The sequence below is a fragment of the Pagrus major genome, chromosome 5 (genome assembly GCF_040436345.1).
Source record: "Pagrus major chromosome 5, Pma_NU_1.0".
NCBI classification, from domain to species: domain Eukaryota; kingdom Metazoa; phylum Chordata; class Actinopteri; order Spariformes; family Sparidae; genus Pagrus; species Pagrus major.
Window position 1 is genome coordinate 8,466,363 of NC_133219.1, and position 18,225 is coordinate 8,484,587.

The 18,225-nt window shown below is 42.1% G+C and overlaps 1 protein-coding gene across 2 annotated transcripts in view; it reads left to right on the forward strand.

The window, feature by feature from the left end:
• LOC140995808 (tetratricopeptide repeat protein 28-like) overlaps positions 1 to 18,225 on the forward strand; it is a 202,408-nt gene that overhangs the window by 143,994 nt on the left and 40,189 nt on the right. The window lies entirely within an intron of this gene.

An 18,225-nucleotide genomic window follows, 5' to 3' on the forward strand; every position in this document is an offset into this window, starting at 1 on the left:
TCTACGTGTATTGTCCGTGTCTCTGTGTGTGTGTGTGTGTGTGTGTGTGTGTGTGTGTGTGTGTGTGTGTGTGTGTGCGCGCGCCTGTGTGTGCACCGCATGGGTTTTAATGTGTGGGAACATATATGATGGGATTTCAGCTATCATTTCTCACATGACAGTGTTTGTTATCATCTACCCTGAACACCATTAGAATATGCATGATTTCTTTGTCGGGATGTTTGACATTTGGGGGTTTATGGACATACAAAGCAGAATTTATAATCATATAGCTTCATTATGCTGGTGTCAGACATGGATCCAGCTCAGGAGGGGCTCTTGGTACCTCCGGGTGTAGTTCGGGGCTACACAGCACACTGTAAGGCCGAGGGCAGTTTCCCCCTCCCCAAACTCCAGGGGACTGACTGACAGGCTTAATGACACTGTCGGGGTTACAGCACGTCTCCGACTCATTTTCGAATGTGATTGAAGTTCTCAGTGGGTAGCTTTTCATCAGTGTTGAGCAGACAAAAGGGACCTTTTCCGTGTTGTCTTTGTATGTGTGTGCAGTTTGTGTGTTTGCACATGTACGCTTGCAGTTCTGAGGAGATGCACAAGAGAGAAATCGCTTTATGCTTATTATCCGGCCTGTGTTGGAATCTCACATTCTCAGAGATGATGAGATTGGTATGGGCTTGTCTCCGGTGTGTACTCTGCTTGTTTATTGCACACCATATGTATACACTGATGGACTTGCAGGCAGAAACTGCACAGATAGGAATCTTTGTCTGGGTCAGTGTGTCATTAAACCAGGTTGCCTTTGTGTTGTACTCAAATCTACAGGAAGACTTATTACTATGAGAGTACAGAGTAGAGATGTTTCGGTACCATTTTTTCCTTCCCGATACTTGGGCTTTGGGTACCGATGTAATACCAGTGCGTGTTTAAAAAAATACAACATAAATAAATAGAAGAAGAAGAAGATTTTAGTTTTCCTTTTAACAGCTGTATATACTACTAAGCCTGTATGAATGTTATATGATTGCTTTCATTGTTGTATTGCCTGGCTCAGGTAAAACCTTGCAGAGATTGATTGCTGTACAATATTATTTTATTATGTCTTTTGACAGTCAGTCATAACTGAAAAAGAACAAATAAAGAAATCTTGGAATAAATAACAATTCCTTTAAAAACTGTTAAAGTGCATCCACTTTTTCAATAGAAAAGTTTAAAATAGTAATGCAATAGCAACTTAAATAAATCTAGAATGAATAATTCCCTTAAAACTTACGGAAACTCACGGAACTCGTTTGCTTGCAGCACTGCACTTTGAAGGGCAAATGTTGATGGCAATACTGTGTCCAGCCAGTGTGCAGACTCAGCAAAGACATGGGGCACACGTCGGAGGTCCAATATCTCTGGTGCCCCGTGTACAGTAAAATATTGCCAAATAGCTGACACGTTGCTCGCTCCATTAGCTCTGCTTAACGTTACACACCGAAAATCAACTAGTTCTTCGCCGCTCTAAAAACAGTAGTTGCCAGGGGCAGCACGGCACAACTTAGGCTTTTAGAGCAGGAAAGAAGAATCAATTTCACGGTGTGTAACTTTAAGCAGAGCTAACGGAGCTAACTGGGAAGTAGCAGGGTCCCATTTCTAAATTATGTGCTATCAGATTGGTGCATAGACTCACGTACTTGCCAATACCGATACCTGCATTTTCGGCAGTATCGGCAGCATTTCCAATACTGGTATCAGAATCGGAACAACTCTAGTACAGAGACAATTGTGCGGGTGTATGAATAATGCTTTGTACAGCATAAGTATGCCATTGTAAAAGCGAATGTTGATTAACCCATTGCTAAGTGCTTTTAGTGTACATAATGGTAAACCAGACAGCCTTATGGTTGAAGGCCCAGAAACCATCAAAAAGAACATTCAGGGTTGTGATCTACTGAAGTTATATTTGCTGTGAGAAACTTTTTTATACGATTAAGTAGGGCTGCTCGATTATGGAAAAAATCATAATCACAATTATTTTGGTCAATATTGAAATCACGATTATTTAAACGATTATTTTTGAATTTGGAAACATGATGCATTTATTCAGCATTTCTCTCAAAAAAATACACGAAATGTTCAAATCGAAAAATACAAAATGTTCAAATCGAAAATAATGTACAAATATGTATCCAACTGTTCTGCAATTTCTATAAAACATTTAATGAATAAAATAAATATACTTAGAAAATCAAATAAGACAAACGATTGGGTGCATATCTTTAGCTATAAAGTATCCAATGGCAGCTGTTATTTTCTTGTGCCTGTCCGAATTTGACGGTTAAGGAATCGCATTATACAGTGTGTCTGAGATCGGTGTCTGACGCGCAGTATTGGCGAACCAAACCAGTGTGAACGGATAAGCCGGCGGCGCGGAGCGGGGGCGTGTCGATCTGATGGTGTTCACTGTCTGATAACTGAACAGGTCCTTCACTCAACAAAATAGAGAAATGTCCCACAAAGCAACGTTACAGGACCAAACAACAGTATCGTAGTAACTGGTCGTGTCTTTGGCAACTTATATGAGGAAAAAAATACCACAGTTATACGTGAAGTGTCTGTCCGACCGACTCTTCGTCACATTTCTGCCCGAAAAACAGCGTCTGTCCCCGGCAAAAAACTTAAACTCACCAAGTGTTTGTCGCGGTGATTCAGCCCTCCCGACCAAGACTTGGTGAACTTTCCCCCAGAAAACAGCATCCCTCCCTGTGAGTGACAGAGTCAGACAGCGTCCTGTTTACTGATGGCGATTATGTAATTATGTAATTTCGAGAAAAACGTAACTTGAGTGAGTGCCAGTCAGCAGGGCCGCGTTGAATGCTTTTGGGAGGGACTGAATTGCGCATGCGCATCTCTTTCAGAAAATCTCTAGGCTTACTGTACAACGAAAAATGCCAAATAAATCGTTTCAATTCGATTATATTAGTTTGGAGATCGTTTGACCCAAAAATCGAAATCACGATCAAAATTCGATTAATTGCACAGCCCTACGATTAAGTGACCAGTGTGTCGGATTTAGTGGCAACTAGTGGTGAAGTTGCAGACAGCAACCAACAAAATACCTTTCCCCTACGATGGGCACTAAGAACGCCAAAACCACCATAGCATCTCTCTACAGCCAGTGTTTGGTTTGTGCATTCTGGGCTGCTGTAGAAACATGGCGGTGCAACATGGCCAACTTTGTGTATGACAACGCACTCCCACTCTATATATACAAGGCTAATCCGAAAGTAACAAAAACACAATGATTCTTTGTTTCAGGTGATAATACACTAATGGAAACCTAATTATGAATATCAAATTCCATTTCTGCCAAAAGATCTTCCTAAATTCACCTAAATCCTACACACTGCACCTTTAATGTAATCAGGAAATTAATTGTATTCCTTTTTGTAGTTGTTCTGATGTCTGAGGTCTGGTACCCAAAGTGTTGTAGATGGGTATTAATTGTTATTGCTTTCAGTCCTACATACATTTTTTTCTAATTTAGTTCTTTAGTTCTCTTTTATTTTCTTTTTCTTCTTTTTCTTCTTACATGTTGCACAGCAATTATCTTGTATCTACAAAAGGGGAAACTGTGCTGACGGTTAAGCCCTGAAGAAGCCTTTTTTGTCAACCCAAACTCCAGAATAAATGTAGACATTGTACTACATGTCTGCAAACCATGGATATGTTGAAACTTTACAATTCTTTAGGTTCAGTTTTCAATTTTATGTTGTGATAATGCTGTGCTTATTATCTGGTTAGGTTTAGGACCAAAAAAAAACAGAAAAGAAAAAGATCATGTTTTGGCTTAGAATACCTGTTTTGGTCACCACAAATGCAGCATTTGTACTGACCAAAACAGGTATTCTGGAGGTATTCTGGAGATGTCCCCAGGTCTCATCAAAAACACCCAGTATTGTAGCCATGAACATAGCTTGAGATGTACTGACTTTTTCTTAAAAATTCAAGTTATTCTCGCCACAAACATGGCTGGAAATTGTCCCAACGTCTACTTAAAAATATCCAGTGGTGTCTTGCTTACAAATGTTGAAACGCAGTCTTGAACTGCGGTCACTGGCTTGGCAGCCTTCTATATAAACATTTTATCCTGCCAACTAGGCTGTAGTTTGTCATGTTTTTAAGAATTTCACCATCTGACTAATGGCTTTCAAACCTTTTGCCAGGGGAGTGCCTTGGATCTTCTGTGTTCCCTAGCAAAGAGCACCTTCCTCACATTTTGTTTGAACTTGACTCTTTCTTTCTGTTATGTAAAGAGTGTATTCTTATTTAGTCTCTAAAGTCTGTTTGTCCATTGGCTGTACTGCTCAGTGGACTCTTGCTAGTCTCTGGTTACAGTCCACCTCAGTTTAGGCCTGAGCCATTCATGGCTGCAGATGTGGGATGAGTCATGTAATAGTTGTTGGTGTTGGCTCAGCTGTACCTCTAGCCCCCTCCTCCTTCTCACTCTTTCTTTCTCATTTCCGCCCCTTTCCTCGCTCCCCTTTTTCTCAGGTCCTCTCAACCAGCCCACTTGCCTCTGTTAAGCAGCAGTTAGGCACATGTTATGGCTGTGAAGTCTGCGTCCTGTCACTTAATGGCAGCACAAAACGTGGCCTGTGATTGCTCCATCACTCCAGTGTGAAGAGGCCAATCCAACACAGACAGAAATCCACTTTGTCCAAAGCCACAGTGGTGTTTTTCCTATCATTCTCACGCTTGACTGTTGGGAGTAGAATTCGATTTGTGCTTATGTGTCTGCTCTGAGTCAGCTGACACTCTTCAGCTCTTGCTCAGCATACAAAGTTTCCCCCACCTTGAGCACCTTCTTTTAGCTTCAGCTTGTCCTCAGTGGGGAGAGTTTAGCAGGGCCAAATATTCCTCCTACGCTGGCAAATCTCCCTTCTTACATTGCGTGACCTGAACACAACAGGCATTCCAGAAAAATCAGGCCTTCAAATTCCAATACAGTCCCTGCAGAGTGTTTGGTAAACATATTTGCCTCTCTGCTCTCTGTCTCTTTCTAGCTCTACCTCCTTATTCCTTGAGCATTTATTTTCCCTCCATTAGGATGTGTTGCTCTTTTTTCCTTTGGTAAAGTAGCAGAGACAGATGTGTGTTTGTGTGTTTTTTGTGGGCACAGGGATGGTTGTAAGTGCAGAAAGCGGCTCTAAGCAACATCTCGGATGGCTCGGCTGAGATGCCAACTTAATTTGTGGCTGAAGGGCTGTAACAAAACCCAATCACCCTTTCACTGTGGCTTCTATTCCGCCAGAGGTGAGAGATACAATCAGGGCCCCTGCTAGCAACTATTTACCCTCCCTGTCAATCAGAGTCCCGTGGCGTGCGCTCACAGCTGGAGGCATCACTGGCAGGTGGCCCAGCTTTACCCGGAAAACGAGCCTTAAAAGCAACGATTATTTCCTGATCGTCCCTTCCTGTCTCATCCGCACACTACAACTTTGCCCGCCCTTGATCTCTTATCCGCTATCATCTTTATCTTTCTGTCTGTCTGGTTCTCGGTTGTCCATATTACCTGAAAATTCCGTTGTGCTCTCCTGGGAAATATTGGAATTAAGGAAACTAATTAGGAAATTTTGGTTTTGATCCTCCTGCCTTTACACAACCACACACCTCATGCACACACATTCAGAGTAGGGACACAGTCCCCCCAGGAGGTAGATGTGTCTTGCATGGGACATGGAAAGGAATGTTCCTGGGATTTGGTTTCCATCATGCTGCACTAAGGGAGCTTACCATCCTCATGGTTCTAAATCTCTGTCACAGTGGGAGGCAGTGTGTGCACACATGTGTTTTTGTGCATGTGTGTGTACGTGCGCATACGTGCATAATGTGTTCATGGATGTAATAATACAGCCCAGTAGTGAGATCCTCTTTTGAGTCTTTATCAGTCGTACCAGTTCTGTCCGCCTGGGGCTAAAGCGAAGGATCCAGTGGTGCTGAAAGCATGGGGTCAGTCTGGTGTAGCTTGGAGGAGCCACAGTCTATGGAGCAGTGAGGTGCGGAGCTGCTTTGGAGGGACAGCCCGTTTTTTCACCAAGTGCTGGTGTTGATGCTGTGTTCTGCAGGCTGCCCAGGCCACAGTAGCCACCCTCACCAGGCTTGTAATTACATTTGGGATAGAAAAGCACAGAGGGAGGAAAGGATTTAAATGGCTTGTGTGCTGGGCTGGAGGTAGAACGAGGTTCTGTCTCTCTCGCAGCTGCATGTCACTGCAAATTTATTTGGCCAGCACTTCACAGCATGATGACTAGAGTCAGTAGAAGGCTTGATTGAGCTGGCTATTTAACTTACAGGTGACAGATGGGAGGTTATTTCGATTTTGGTTGTTTTTTTGTTATAGATGTTGATGGACTAAATAGAAGTAAACATTGATCTACCCTCGGGGTACACAATACATTTGGTAACCCTTGATTTGTCAGCAGGGCTGTCTCTTGAATTTACTCATCATGTGGGAAATATTTTGACATTTCTGTTCCTTATTTGATCAACTTTCATTAGTAAGTAATATATTAATAAGTTTGGCTGCTCAGCTCAAAAGTGAAACTAGTTCTCTGGCCCACTGGGGGGCAGAGGAAGAGGCTGAAAACACAACATCAGACATATGTGTTAGCAAACTGTTTCCTATAGTCCCTGGTCTAGACACAGAGCAAAAATAGCATTAGTTTGGAGTCATGTGTCTGGCTACCCGGCAAATTTAAGCCCAATATTCACTCTCCTTTTGGCTCTGTTATGGTCACCACCAACTCCTGAGAAAAAAGTCACTCACACTCAGTCACTCCTTCCACACACAGTGTTTTGGCATGTTGTTAATTCAGTGGAAACCGCTTATAGTGATCATGGTTACAGTGATCAACCGGTAAGGAAAAGGCAATAAGCTAGGGGCAGAATTATTTCTATACAAACGCTGTTTAAATAATTTGCTTATGGTAATCAAGTTGTCTGCAGCAGTGTTCAGTTTGTCCAATCACCTGCCGAGTATTTTTTGAAAGTGGCTACCCTTTTCCAAACAGTTTCTAGCAGCACCTCTCTAGATGGTTTAGCGTAGCTCCTTTTCACATTGATCTGCTTTATATTCACATTCATTTTGCGAAGCTCACCTTAACATATCACAAAGGAAAACACACTTTAAAACAAAGAAATTGAAAGCAGCCATGCATCCTTCTATTTCACAGAAATCTGATTTGGTCTAAACCCATTAGGCATGAGTTACTTGCTGCTGCAGATGGATTAGAGGAGAGCGGCACAAAAGCTCTGTCTCCCCTCCCAAAGAGTACGGTCAGGTGCTGAGAGTCTGGACATTTGGTTGTCACTCTTCATTTCTTTCATTGTGTAAGGCTGCTCCAGGCAACAGCTTTGGTCAGCTCGTATTGATCTGGGTCCTCAGTCCTTAACCTGTGTTCTCTTATGTCTCCTCTCCTCTCCTCTCCTCTCCTCTCCTCTCCTCTCCTCTCCTCTCCTCTCCTCTCCTCTCCTCTCCTCTCCTCTCCTCTCCTCTCCTCTCCTCTCCTCTCCTCTCCTCTCCTCTCCCCCTCTTTTTGTGTATCACTAAAAAGGGTTGGACCATGTAGTTCTATATGTCAAGCCTGATTTGTCCAGCTGTGTGGGCTGACAGGGACAGCGCCTCCCATCCCTGGGCCTCCAAAACGCCCTTGAATAACCCTGGACTCCTGCGTCCTTGGATTGACTGCCTGGCTTCCTGCTGAATGCTCTCAGATGCAAGTGGGGGCCTGCAAGCTATGCTATATTTGGCACTGCGTCCTCAGATCCAGCGGGAAGCCATAACAACGGCAAATTAGCTTATAATGGATAGACTTTGAAAATGGCGTAGTATCAGATGTTGCTTCCCGTTTAATCTATTTAAGATAGAACCTTTATTTAAACATTTTGAGAGTCGTACTGTGTTGCTTGTCCTAGGGCTTGGCGGTATATCAACGTTTTGAACCGTATATTGATGTATTTTCAAAAAAGATGAGAAGAGGCAATACTGTTTATATTGATATCGTTTGATGTAGCGTTAGAGTGCATAACCCATTTCTTTTCTAAAAGCCATGCCAGTGTTTGTATCTCTCTTCTCCAACACTCTCTGCACTTTCCCGCCCCTAGTCGTTCACAAGTTCTCCAGCAGCATGGAGGGAGAGACAGCATCTGTCTAGACTTCTGAAGAAGACCTGAGCCGTGTTCTCATATAAACTAGACTCTATAAGACAATATCATGAGAAACAGGTCCGACCATTGTCAAGAGTCTCACACATGTAGCACACAACAGGAGACATTCTCACCTACTGGAAATAATCAGTTTGGTTCAAGTGAGGGGGGGCGTCTCGGCAGAGTGTGCATGAGGACTAGGACTCATCCGTTATGATGTCTGTTTTGGTATTGATATTAGAACTACATGTATTTGTACGTATAAGCAATAACATACAGGCAAGCAGAAAAGAATGTGTATGAGCTACACGCTGTGCAACGTCTTATCCACAAATCGGCTCAATCGGACATCACGCAGATTTGTACTAGGGAGCTGGGAGGCTAAAAAATATAATATGTAGAAAAAGCATTAAAATATTTAAAAAATGACTAGGTCTTTTTTATACTGTATATATTGTTAAGTTGTGTACTTACACAATCCCTAATGTAAACAACAATGTTCAAACACAGTGAAGTTTACTCAAAGTAACGGTGCATTTCCTTTGGTCGTCGTCGCTGCTTCGGGGTACTTCAAAACTATCTTGTGCGTGAACATGTGTGACTGAGTCATGTCAGATAAATTTACATCAGCAGTGGTGGTTGTTAAATGGTGTATTAAATACCAGCAAAGCAAGTTTGACTGCAAGATCAGTTGTGTTTTTTCGTGTTACTCATGCAGTGTTTATCTGCCCCAAACAGCCAGATTACTTTACTACATTAGCCTTGAGCTAACGTTAGCCAGCAATGACACACAAGAAAGGTGTGAGTGAGTGATTAAATTAAGGTAAACCCTCACTATTTGGCACTCACTAGAGACTACCATTCTCCCTGTTCTTTTCCCTCTCTCCTTGCTCCATGAAATAAAGTACATTTCCCATCCGGCTCCAGTCGGCAGTCAACATTACAGTAACGTGACATAAACACTGACAATAGAGGTCTCCTCAGCAGTGGAGCTAAGATAAATGCACTTTTAAAATCCCAAATGTTAAAAAGTAACTCTGAGCTCCCCTCCCGTCCGGATCAAAGCAGGATCTGACGTGACTGTTTATTCCTCAGGTCTGCCTTAGCTCCTGACACTCTAGCTGGCTCTTAGCAGCTGAGCAGCAGCTCCTGCCCACATAACACTCTGCAAATGTCTGTTTTGTTTTGATAGGGAGCCCCCACTAGCTATATTATATAGTGTATGTTTAAAGTCTGTTTCATTGTCCAGATAGGTTCTGGGTTGTTGTGCATGTGTACAGTAAGAGGAACACTGGTTTGTAAAAAAAAAGAACAATGGTTCAGTTATTTGGACATGGTTATAATTTAAAGATCAGATGAGGAGCAAAACCAGCACAGCTGTGTATTATGTAAAGTGGGAGAAAAAAAAACCTGCAATCATATTCTATTTTAAGTCTGATCACAGGGATATATTATTATTATTATATTATTTAATTTAGGATATGTATTTTATCTAATCCTTCATTTACATGTTGATGTATTGTGCAGCTGAATATTTTCAAACAAGGAAGAAAACACTTTTTTAATCAGTCTGTTTAAATAAAAGAGCTTATGGCTCCTTACATGTGGGCTTGACTTAAAAGTAGACATTTCCCCACTTTGTACTAGAAAATGCAGAGATATATTGTGCATCTCTATTCAACCTAGAAATATGAAGATATCATTTTTGGTTCTTATCCCACCCGCATAAACTTATCTCTGTATTTTTCTGTGGCTCAAAAGATTCCTGCTGCCAACAGGCCATTTTGAGCAGCACAGTTATTTCTGATCACATTCAACAGTGTCACTTTAGCTGCACCTAACCCCTATTAGTGTTTAAAGAAACAGTTATCCACTCTTCACAGCATCATGCGTCTCTCTCTCTCTGCTTTGTCCCCACTGTTGCTTGAGGCCTAGCAAAATGGCAGACCTTAATGTTTACCTCAAACCCCTCCTGGAATGTCTTTCAAACACTACTGTGATTTCCCCTTCTGTCACCACAAGGTCTCTTAAGAATTGATTCCCTGCACCAGCAGGCATCACACAGCTATGCCCGTGGAGATTTGACTTTAGTACAGAAATAAACAGCAGCCCCGTGCAGCCCTTCAAGGCTTTGCTCTGATTTAGAGTACATTAAGATTCATTCACAGTGCCCCCGCTTCCCCTGTGTGCCACCTCTTCAATTTCCTCCTCAACCAGACTTAAGATTCATGTGTTTATATCAGAAGGCAGGAGGGCTGTTTTTGCATTTGAACAATGCTGACATCCCATCACAAGGGACTGAGGTAGGGGCTGTGGGGGCTGGAAAGGTGGAGCCAGGCTGCTGCTCAGTTACCCTGCCACCCTCCCTCTCTTTTTCCTCTCTTGCCATTTGGCTATTTCTCTAAACCTTGTTTTGTCTAGCGTATTGTCAGAGAGAGGGAGCTTGAAATATCAAACCCCCACACCACTTGAAGGGAACAGTCAAATTTTCCACCAACACCAATGGAGACTGTCGGATCCAATTTTATTCAGTGCCTCTTGTGCTTCTTCCTCTCGGCTGCCTGCTTGCCACCAAGTCACACAATATAGCCTCAAATAAACACACGAGCACATACAGGAGCAGAGATGCCCGAGTGTAAATGCACAAATAAATGAAAAAAACATGGCCACACACAGAAGTGCACACACAGAGACAGGAACCACAAAGCTCTGGGATATATTTGTTATATTTGTGTATTACTTTTAGTCTCTGTGTAAGGATGTGTGAGAGAATCTATACTGGGTCTCTGGAGTAACCATAAATGATCCACCATTTGCCTGACTGCCTACCCTTTTTACTAGCAAAAGCAATTCCTGCACTGCTGCTTGTCTGTATCTTCAGTTCACGTTGTGTACTGCTTCATTGGCGTATAGTATGTGTGGATGTGTATGTGTGTGACAGTTTTAGCAGCTGACACTCTAACAGACAGCACAGTAGCTGTCACGAGTGGCCTTACCCGTTGCTCGACCTTTAGTGACAATCAATCCTTTGTGAACGTGTCCTGTGAAGGCTAAAGGAATTATCAAGCCTACAGGCCCTCTGGCGTCATTTATCTACATGCTGGAGGTCAAACAGGTCGGAGAGAAACAAGTGGCTCCACTGGTATCTCATCACTGTTAATGGATTAGATTAACTGCGATGAATGATTAGACAAATGATATCTGTGGTTGTTTGCTTCTGAAAAAATAAACAGCCTTCCAAGAAAAGGTATACCTAGAACACCGCCTGTTTTGATTTGAGTTGTGATTCTATGACTTCCATGAATATGCAGCCCACTCTCACTCCTAACGCATCAAATACAGCAGCCTGGTCAGTGGCCCTAAGCTTCAAATACTATTTTGACACCAAAACTCACCTGAATATATGTTTTTCAAATGCAAGTAAACCAGCTTGTGTGTGCCACGGTCATCATCATCAGCATCATCATCACCATCAAAACAGGCAATAGTAGAAAACAGCAGATCATATACTTCATCAGATTGCATCAAGAAGACATTACTTCATACATTACATTACATTACTACTTGTTTTAAACTATTTGTGTTAATCAATAACATTCTGAACATTAGACACATCATTTTTTCCGGAGCTGATGATTACTTACTAAGGAGTGAGACTTCTTTCTCATCTGTGTTGAGAGTTGCACATGTGCTGTAACGATCTGATGGGCACTTTTTAAGAATTTTATACTTCAGTCTTTCTTTCAAACTCTGTGCTGACTGAACAATGTTTGAGCGCTGCTCAAAGGGAGACAGATGAAAAAGTATGAACAAGCCAGCGGCCTTAACATCAAAGCGCATCATAACATCGCGTCTGACGAGGGGCAGAAACTAGCATGTCTGCTTGGGTGTTGTGTTTCCATCGCAACCAATTGGAGCTGGAGCTGATAAACACCCACGACTACTGCAGAGATATTTGATGCGGGAGTGGATACTGATTGTACTCCTTCACATTAAAGACAAAAGCCAGATTTTAGTGGGTTTCTTATCCAGTTTAAAAGGGGTATAAGTATGGCCGTGTAGTTCCCCCTCAAGCATCCTTTCTGGAAGCGCCACTCTAATGCAGTAGAATAAAGAGCGAGGAAATTCCAACTCAGGGGGAGGCAGGGGTGGGTGGTTGGATGGGTAATACACAGGATTTTACCCCAGGAGACAGGGGTTTGCGCCCCATATGTGACCAATTGTTAAGATTGTTGGGTTTTTTTTTATGGTATGTTACGCAGGTAAGTTAACTTACACAAATAACAAAATGTAGGTTAGGTAAGAGACGTGACCTTACTTACTTATATGGTCAAAAAAAAATCTGATTATGCAAAAAAGATAAAATATTGGGCAGATATTGCACTATAAGTCATGATTAGTGGAAATAATAACTTTCGCATCACAATTTTTATTTTCACTGAAACAACTATTAACATGATGATTTGACATTTGTTTGGGTCCGTACCAAGCAGATAAAGGTCTAAAAGTCATAACAACATAATATGTGAACTGTTTGTCAGAAAGCTTTATTTTAAAGTCTAATCTGACATTGCATATCATTGCTAACTTGACCATGGAGCCCTCTACGTGCAACATTGATTCTAGAAGTGTAAGTAGCATCATAGTTTGAAGCTTAAGGTCACTGACCATGCTGCCGTATTTGCCTATTTGGGAGTGAGAACGTGTTGGAATATTACTTCAAAACTTGGCCTGTACTAGGCTTATCCACCACAGTGTGCTACTGAATCTTTCTGTGTGTTAGTGTTTGTGTGTGTGTGTGTGTGTGTGTGTGTGTGTGTGTGTGTGTGTGCACGTGTGTGCCCATGTATGAAAGGGAGCAGTCAGGCACAGCTGTACCTGCCTTCGCTTGGCAGAGCACTGAATTTGCCTGCTTAAAAAAGCAGAAGGTTTTGATATGGCAGAGAGGCAGTCATTTGGCTGATCTAATGGTGGCTCCCATAGGATCCATATCTGTGTGCAAACACCGAGCGAGGACAGAGAATGGAGTATACACCCATAAAACTGGCTGAATATTTTATCATATCCACCCCTGCCCCCAGCCTCTACACTGACATCACCAGCATGCCTCCTCTATCCTCCCCCTTTTCTCTCTAATTTACGCACACATGCACATACACATACACATACACATACATGTTTTTTGTGCACATGCTCACACAAACAAGATCACGCACCTCCAGAAAGCACCTTTCAAGCTTCTTTGAGAGCTGACTGGTCTGTTCCGTTTCTCAGTTTATTACAGTTGAGATGTTTCCTTTTTTGTCAAAATGCAGCGCTGCAGGTGGATTCAGATCTAAAGACATCCTCGCCCTGGGGATGTCTCCAGCATTCTCTTCTCTCATCCTTCAAACACAATCTCTCCCGTTGCCTTTTATCTGTCCCCCCTCCTCCCACAGTGCTCTCCCCCACGCCCCGCTCCCTCCAGTGTGTGGTTCTGTTCCCTGCCAGCCAGCTCCTGTTGCTGCCTGAGCCCAGCTCGTTAAGGGAAACACTGGTGCATGGTCCTCCTCACCTTCCCTCCACACTGCCTTTTAATTAGACAGCCGTTTGTGTGTGTGTGTGTGTGTGTGTGTGTGCGTGTGGAAGGGTGTGTGTATGTGTGTGTGTGTGTGTGTGTTTGTTTGTGCATGTAATGGAATACATTGATGATGCATGCGTGTGTGTAGTACTTGTGCGAAGGGCTCAAGTATTTTCAGACATGAGTCATCTTTTTGAAGTGATTGGTATCACAGTGGCTTGTTTGTTTGTTTACTGTTCAACCTTGGCATTAAATAGCAGTGTACACTCGATACATACTGTGTAGCTTGTGGACACATGGATCCTATGATGTCAATTTAGCTTGTTATTAGTGCTGAAACAACTGATTAATAAATAAGTCAATCGACAGAAAAACAATTTGGATAACAGATTGAGTATTTGATTAACTGTTTTAGCCAATTTTTGAGGAAGCATTGACAAACATTTGCTTGTTCCAGCTTCTTAAATGAGGATTTACTGCTTTTCTCTGTGTTGTACTACTTTGAATTGGTCAGAAAGGCAATTAAAAGATGTCACCTAGGGCCCTGGGAAGTTCACATGGACATTGTTTGCAACTTTCTGACATTTTATTGACTAAACAATTCATTTACAAATCAAAAAATACTATATTTTTTACTATATGTTTGTTTTGCTGTACTTCTATAATCACATAGTATTAGTGTCACATGGAATTATACTGTGAATTTTAATGTGACTCTTGAATATGTGTTTCTAGCTATGGGAATTAATGTATTACAAAGAAATGCTTTTTCCTGACTGATAGCCTCACATCTGTATTGGTGCAGTGAAACAAAAGGGTTGTTCCCACCTCTGTGGTAATGGAATCAAACATGTTCTCCATCCCCTCTTGTCAAGAGAGAGTGACTCCCCTCCTCTCCTGTATAATCCCATTAACAGCACTTTACTGAAGTAGAGGCTGGCCTGCCCTCCTGCAGGACATGGCGTTTGGACAGAGGGCAAACTGTGGGCTCTTTAACACCTTACACCTCCCAGGGCTACCTGCCCCTCTCCCTCTCATGCTCACTTTTTTTTCTCCTTCTTCCTTTCTCACCTTCATCCTTGTTTCAAATTATCTCAACTCAGTGTCTGTTTGACCATCAGATAATTTATTTACTTACATGTGACACAGTATAATAAAGCTGTTACTATCACTCGGTTTCAACATTTCTGTTAAGATAGAATTACTAAAACCATGTCAATGGAGAAATTTAGATGTGATGAACTATCACTAGCAAGTTGTATTGTATTAAATTGTAAAATGTAAATAAAAACAGAATGCAATCATTTGCAGAGAAACTGTGTGTACTGAAGACCATTTCACAAAATGTTCCTGAGCCCATTTAGTTTGATTCTTTTTACAATCATGTGTTTCACAAAGCCACATCCTAGCTTGTGAGCAGCTGTGCCTTTCGATTATGTCCCTTTCAGACTTAATCATGAAGTCACCACCTGTTAACAAAGAACCTGTTTATCTGTGGAATGTTCCAAACAGGTGTTTGTGGAGAAATCCACAACTTTCGCAGTCTTTTGTTGCCCCTGTTGCAACTGGTTTGAAACATGTTGCTGGCATCAGATTTATATTATGCATATATTTACAATAATCAATGAAGATGATATAATAATATGATATATTAAATATGCTGTCTCATTTTTCAATTGAATATATGAAAAGGAGGTTATGTTTTTTTTTGCCTGTGCCCATTGTTTTCCACAAAACTTGGATGGATGATGGCTCTTGGCCAAGAATAGATCCCAATAATTTTCGGTACAGATCTTAATTTCTTAAGGAATAATGCATGGATCTTGTTGTAAAAAATCTGCGTATTTCTGTGACTGGTATATATAAGTAAGTACAACTTGATGCAGGTCCTAATAAAAATCACAAGATCTATCTATCGGAATATTGGATTAGGCTTGATTCAATTGAAGGGGACTGCTGGGCCCTGGCTTGCTCTAGTTTTATTAATATTGTAAAAGAATGTCACAACTTTTCTGGAATCTGTCTTATCTTTCCTCACGGAAAGCAGAGCACTGGATGCTTGTTTGTACACTTGTCATGTCTTTGCTTATTTCTGTTCACTCAGAAGGAGATTCCACGCCTGTGTTTATGAGCATAGTAGTGGTAGCCTCTTGTACGAGGCCTGGCCAGCCTGAATCCCACCATTTACATCTCCATGACAACCAGGCTTGTCCTATAAACTCTGTGATGATAGCCTTGGTTGTTTTGAGTGTATCAGAGCTCACAGATCCAAAGTGAAATAAGGCTTTTGATTTTCAAAGGCATAGTCACACAGCTGCAAGGCGAGGCATAACCACATAGCTGCACACGGCAGTGAAGTGGTGGGCTAGACTCTGCTGTTCCAGGGTAAGAAATAAAAAAACACCAGGAGCTCAGAGTCACAGATCTTGAATAGCAGCGAGCCCTCTGCTGCATGACATAAGGGGCTAATTATGTTAAGTACAATGCATTACCTCCAGCATGTTCTATGAAAGCAGCCATTTCTCTAATGTGCTGCAGAATATAAACATACTTAGTAAAGGAGGCTGACAGACGAGAATCAGCAGTGAATCCTAAACCGCTGTCCTTGTCAGAGGAGAGAAATGAAATAATGTTGTTGGAGCCAAGCATTTCTGATTAACATGTCATCTCAGCCCTCCCCTGTTGCCTCCCTTCTCTTTTTCTCGTCTCTCCCAGGCAGAACTAGTTTACCTTTCATTAGGAGACCCTTGGTGCAAAATGTGTTTGCTGATAAGAGCCAACGGTTTATCAACAGTTTATAAAGCACAGCGTTAGGATTAATCAAATCAGCACACATCCGGAGAAGGGCTGGACTCTGTAAACACAATCAGATCTGACTCTGCAGATGGATTGAGAGAAGTGGGAGAGAGAGAGAGTAAGAACAGGGAGGGAGGAAAGATAAGTGCAGAAAAGAAATGGAATCAAATTAGAATGAAGTCAATTTGGCAGAAATTATGTATTTCGGGCAATTATTTCTCTCCCAGACGGAATGTTTTTTTTTGTGATACTGGTGGGGAGTCGAAATGAGCAATGTTGGGAGAGTGCTGCAGTCAGAAGTGGGGGAGATATGGTCCCAGTGTCTGTCCCTGAGCCAAACACAGTGCATCCTCTGTGACTGGCAAGGCTGGCTCCTCATTATCTGCCTATCTTGGCTTCCATCTGAGGAGAAAATGCAGCGTTGCAGTCTCACTTTAGAGGGACACTGATCACAAGAGCAACTCATCTCAACTGGAGAAAGATTGCGCTCCCCCATCTCGCTTTCTCTCCTTCTGTCTCCCACTGCACACGGTTGAAGACAGACAGAGATGAGGAGCCCTCTCTGTTTTCTGCTCAGAAAAGTGGAAGTTTTAGCTGGAGAGATGGAGCGAAGCTTCAAAAGGCACATGTAATTGAGCAGCCCTAGATAGGCTATCTGGGAACATGAAACAGCAACAGTTGTGACGGAGGGTAATTGCCTCCCTGGGCCTGTATAATGCCTTGTCGAGTCTTTAAACTTGAGCAAACTGCTGGAAGTCCTTATGTCAGCAGGTAATTGGTTCCAGGCATCAGCAGCTATGTGAAACGAAGGAAAGATAGGTAGGTGGGGTGTATGTGTGTGTTTAGAAAAAGAATTTATGAAAGATTCAAAGAAAAGTGTCTTTATAAACATCTTTAGAAGTCGTCTGTTGCATTGATTTTTTTCTCAACAATGTGCTTTGCTTTTCATTTATTCAGAGGGCTCAATATTTTCATTATATGGCGCTAGAGCAAAGTAGAAGCATCATCTGCTCTCTGTAGCGCATTTCTTCAAATTACATCTTGATGTATTTGTGGATTTATTTTTGTAATATAAAGTGGCTAGCTTTGAAACATACAGATATGAAAACTGCTTTCATAAACATCTTACAGCTGACACTACATTGAGTACTTCATCCTTTACTGTAGCTGATGTTTGACTTTCCACTTGTCTGGCTCTAAATGCCCCCAAGATGGCTGAGGTCATCCCTGTTGTTGAGGCTCCAAGCTAGCCAAGATGGGCAGTACTGTGGCCTTCACTGTCAGAGTGTCTGTCCTCTCTTCTGGCCTCCATCCAACCCCCTTCCTGACTGGAGGATGCAGAGTGGGACCTCAGGAAGGAGATGCTTTATTAGCTGGCCCTGCATGATTAATTGAACATCTGTTCACACAAAGACAGCTGACCCCAATTCCCAGCTGTTTACCCTCTGTATAAACAGTTAATAAGCCTGCAGTGAATGTGTCACATAAGAGGTCAAGACTGCATTTTTCGAAACTTCGCCATTTTACTGGTACACCTCTCCTTCTGCAGTCGTAGCCAATGTTCATTGTAGTTTTATTTTCACAGGTGGACACTGCTTGAGAAAATGGATGATAGAGTGGATGAAAATATAGAGAATATTGTTCTCTCTGATTTTAGAGTGAGAGGTCTTGCCAGCATT